A 5,387-nucleotide genomic window follows, 5' to 3' on the forward strand; every position below is an offset into this window, starting at 1 on the left:
AAGGTAATGCTAAAAGAGAGGGCTCCGGCTCATCCAGTGATACTCTTTCCAATGACCAGTGCTAGCTTCCCATGCTTATCATCTTGAATATGCCTTAATCAGCTTCCATGGATATCAGTTGCTCCAGCCTCTTGTGCTTCAAATGCATGATTTGCCCCAATTCGATGGAAACCCCTTGATGCTAGATTAATATATCAAGTGTGATCTTCAATTTTTTGACCTTAACTTTTGCCTAGGTTGCTCTTTCGAGTTTTCAACCTACTAGGTCGCTCTAATTTTTGCCTAGGCCGCCTTTTCAGGTTTTCAACCTAGCGAGCAACTTCCTCTTCTTTCTTTTCTTTTCTATTTTTTTTTTATTTTTAAGCATAATACTTCTTGACTGCATCTGAATTGACCGGAAGTGGTAGATCTTCACCGTCCATCTTTGTGAGTATTAGGGCCCCTCTAGAGAAAGCTTTCTTCACAACATAAGGCCTTTGATAATTGGGAGTCCACTTTCCTCGGTGATCCTTTTGAATGGAAAGAATCTTTTTGAGCACTAAATCTCCTTTTGAATGGAAAGAATCCTTTTGAATGGAATTGTCGAGGTCGTACTTTCTTCTCATAAGCTTTCTTCATCCTCTTTTGATACAATTGGCCATGATAAAGAGCATTTAATCTTTTTCCTTCAATAAGATTCAATTGATCAAGTCGAGATTAGACCCACTCTGCTTCCTCCAATTTTGTCTCCATCAGCACTGTCAACGAGGGTATCCACTTCAATAGAAGCACTACTTCCATTCCGTATGCCAAAGAGAATGGGGTGGCACCTGTTGAGGTACAAATGGATGTGCAATATTTGTGCAAGGCAAAAGGAAGCATTTCACTCCAGTCCCTGTATGTTATCACCATCTTTTGAATGATCTTCTTGATGTTCTTGTTTGTTGCTTGAACTGCTCTATTCATCTTCGGTCGATATGGGGAAGAGTTATGATGTTGTATCTTGAAGCTCTCACATAATTCCTTCATCATCTTGTTATTCAAGTTGGTTGCATTGTCAATAATGATCTTGTTCGGCAAGCCATAACGACAGATCAACTCTTTCTTGATAAACTTGATGACTACACTTCTGGTTACACTGGCATAAGAAGCAGCTTCGACCCATTTGGTGAAATAATCAATTGCGACCAGAATGAAACGATGCCCATTTGAGGCTTTTGGTTCAATTTCCCCAATGACATCCATCCCCCACATTGAAAATGGCCATGGTGCTGTTAAAACATTCAAAGGAATTGGCGATGCATGAACATTATCAGCATATGTCTGACATTTATGGCACTTCTTCACATAGTTGAAACAATCAGTCTCCATAGTCAACCAATAATAGCCTGCCCTCAAGATTTTCCTTGTCATTGCATGCCCGTTTGCGTGAGTCCCAAAAAACCCTTCATGAACATCTCTGATAATCTTCTCTGCTTCTGCTACGTCAACACATCTAAGAAGCACCATGTCATGATTCTTCTTGTAGAGTACATCTTCATTCAAAAAAAAACCCATTGCTAATCTCCTCAAGGTTCTCTTATCATTCTCTGAAGCAACAAGAGGATATTCTCTGCTCTTAATGTAGCATTTGATATCATGATACCATGGCTTCCCGTCGAGCTCTTCTTCCACTGTTTGACAATATGCAGGCTGATCACGAGTTTCCATCCATACTAGTGGCATACCTCTGTTGGCTTATCTTGAGCATTGATGATAAAGTGGCTAAAACATCGGCCAACTGATTATCTTCACGAGGTTTGTGATGGAATGTGACTTCATCGAAATACTTAATTACCTCCCTTATGTAAGCATAATAAGGGACTAACTTGGCATCTTGAGTTTCCCAATCTCCTCTTAGTTGATGGATAACTAGAGCAAAATCTCCATACACTTTGAGAATTTTTGCTTTTGATTCTATCGCCGCTTGGATTCCAATGGCGCATGCCTCATATTCTGCTATATTATTTGTACAATCAAAGCAAAACTTGGCTGTGAATGGAATGAAATGGTTCTCCGGGGAAATTAGAACAGCTCCAATTCCATGCCCCAGTGCATTAGATGCCCCATCAAATAATAAAGTCCAATATTCCTGTTGTGAAGACTATTCTTCTCCTTCAAATAAAGCCATTATATCTTCATCTGGGAATTCACACTACATAGACTGATAATCTTCCACAAGTTGGTGAGCCAAATACTATGCAAGAGCGCTGCCTTTTATTGCCTTTTGAGTGACATAAACGATGTCATATTATGATAACAGAACTTGCCAGCGAGCTATTCTCCCAGTAAGAGCTGGTTTCTCAAAAATATACTTGATCGGGTCCATCTTTGACACTAACCAAGTAGTATAACACAACATGTACTGCCTCAAGCGACGAGCAGCCCACGCCATAGCACAACATGTCTTTTCCAATAACGAATGATTTGCTTCGTAAATAGTAAACTTCTTGCTCAAGTAGTAGATGGCATGCTCTTTTCTACCAGATTCATCATGCTGCCTCAATACACAACACATGGATTCATCAAGCACTATCAGATACATAATGAAAGGTCTTCCCGGCATCAGAGGTAGTAAAACAGGGGGCTCTTGTAGATTCTGTTTGATCTTCTCGAAAGCCTTTTGACAATCTTCATTCCACACCACAACATGATTCTTCCGTAACAATTTAAAAATTGGTTCGCAAGTTGCAATTAATTGAGATATAAACCTGGCGATATAATTCAATCTCCCAAAAAATTCACGAACTTCTTTTTCTGTACGAAGAGCTGGGATGTCTATGATCGCTCGGACCTTGTTAGGATCAACTTCTATTCCCTTTTGGCTAACCACGAACCCCAATAATTTGCCTGACTTTACGCCGAAAGTGCATTTAGCTGGCTTTAACCTGAGCTTGAACTTTCTTAATCGCTCAAAAAGCTTTTGTAGGTTGACTATGTGGTCCTCTTATGTTTGAGACTTTGCAATAATGTCATCTATGTAAACCTCTATCTCTTTATGCATCATATCATGGAACAAGGTTACCATTGCTCTTTGATATGTTGCCCCTGCATTTTTCAAACCAAACAACATTACTTTATAGCAAAATGTTCCCCACAACATGATGAATGTGGTTTTCTCCATGTCTTCAGGAGCCATTTTGATTTGGTTATAACCCGAGAAACCATCCATGAAGGAGAAATATGAGTGTTGAGTAGTATGATCCACCAAAACATCGATATGAGGAATTGGAAAGTCATCTTTGGGGCTAGCTTTATTCAGATCTCGATAATCAACATACATTCAAACCTTACCATCTTTCTTTAGGACTGGAATAATGTTGGCAACCCATTGAAGGTACTTAGAAACTGCAATGAAACCTGCATCAAACAACTTTTTGACTTTCTCTCTAATTTTCAATAGCATTTCTTCCTTCAATCGTCTCAACTTTTGCTTAATTGGGGGACACTCGGGCTTCAAGGGAAATCTGTGCTCAACTATGCTAGCATCTAGCCCGGGCATATCTTGGTATAACCATGCAAAAATATCATTGTAATTGCACAGGAGCTTAATCAACTTGCTATGCTCACTTTCTTTTATACATGTGCCAATTTAATTTCCCTTCTATCATATTCAGTCCCCAGATTGATTATTTCAATTGACTCATCATGAGGTTGAATCTCTTTGGCTTCTTGCTCTATTAATCTCATTAGTTCAGAGGAAGGCTCCCAACTTTCTTCACCATCCTCGTCAGTATGATTAAAGGGTGATCAAAATCATATGATGAGATTTTAACATGGTCATTTTCAAGAGAATCACTTTTAGATCTGCATTTATTGGTGTTAACACAAGAAAAGGAGAAAAAATGAATAAATATTAATGTAATGAGTAGGTGAACGATAAAGAAAACAAGGATAACTGAAGAAAATGCATTCATTGATAGAAAATACTGAAAATGAAACATGTGAGCCCATATTACAAAAGTACTCCTAAAGCCTTGGGCAGAGCAATAGGATTAGCACTACAAATTACTTTGAATCTAAGATCGTGGGTAACTCGACTATCTCCCAATTGCCAAGCTCTGTATCTGGAGAGCATGGATACACCAAGTTAATGTGCTGGTTGACAAGATGATCATCTTCAATGGTAGCCACTTGGTCCGAGAACACCAATCCAGCACTTCTGAAGCTTTGCCGAATATCACAGATGTGAATCCTCTCAGTTTTTGGCTCTCTATCTTCCAACCGAGCTATCATTCTTTCCTTCTTATCTTCTATGATTCTTCTTTTATCCGCTCTAGTGGGTTTGTATCCTAACCCAAATCTATTTTGGTTCTCACACAGTTGTAGCGGTTCAACAATGCCTTCTCCATTCTTCCCCAAACCTTGTCCACAAAAATATCCTCCCTCAAGCATAAGCTTAGCCACCATTAAGGATGCATTAGATGGTGTTGGCTTCACAACTTGGGCTCCTTCCCCTACATAGGTAATGTTGGCAATCTCAAGTGCTTGGAAAGCAGTTTCAAGGGCTTCCTCTGCGGATTCAATATAGGGATTAATGATGTTTTGTTCACCAACAAATCTTCTTCACTTGAGATAATTACCAACTTGTTGTCCACTACAAACTTCAACTTTTGGTGCAATGTGGAGGGCACAACTCCCGCAGAATGAATCCAAGGTCGCCCCAAGAGACAACTATAAGCTGGCACGATGTCCATCACTTGGAAGGTGATTTCAAAAGTACATGGACCGATCTGAATCGGAATGTCAATTTCCCCACTCACTTCTCTTCTAGTACCATCGAAAGCTCTCACTATCATACTTGGTCTCATGTATGACATATCAAAAAGTAATTTTGACAGTATTGTTAGTGGCATTACATTCAAAGAGGAGCTATTGTCAACAAGTACCCTAGCCATGGCATGATCCTGACACTTCACAGAAATGTGCAAGGCTTTATTATGCCCCCTTCCCTCAATAGGTATTCCATTATCAGTAAAACCAATATAATTATTAGCAACAATATTACCAACAATGCCATTAAACTTGTCCACAGCAATGTCGTGGGCAACATGAGCTTCATTCAACACCTTCATTAACACCTTTCTGTGTGGCTCGGGATTCAACAATAAGGATATGAGAGATATTTTTGCCGGAGTGCGATTCAATTGCTCCACCACTCTATATTTGCTTTGTCTTATGAACTTCAAAAATTCACAGGCTTCCTCATCAGTCACTATTTTCTTGCACCCATCTTGACTGACTTTCCCTCCAACAACCTTCCCTTCCTTGTTTTCCCTTTTCCCTTATTTCACTACTTCCTTGGCCAAATCATTTCGAAGCTCTTCAGGGGTATAAATGCGACCACTTCGGGTTATAACACCTCTCAT

The 5,387-nt window shown here is 39.6% G+C and overlaps 1 pseudogene; it reads right to left on the reverse strand.

Annotated features, from left to right (window-relative positions):
* Nucleotides 1-359: 359 nt before the first annotated feature.
* On the reverse strand, nt 360-5,387 carry LOC133303883 (uncharacterized; annotated as a pseudogene).

This window comes from Gastrolobium bilobum, unplaced genomic scaffold, assembly GCF_033153095.1.
Source record: "Gastrolobium bilobum isolate Gb01-03AN ecotype WA unplaced genomic scaffold, APGP_CSIRO_Gbil_v1 utg3122, whole genome shotgun sequence".
In the NCBI taxonomy this organism is placed as follows: Eukaryota; Viridiplantae; Streptophyta; class Magnoliopsida; order Fabales; family Fabaceae; genus Gastrolobium; species Gastrolobium bilobum.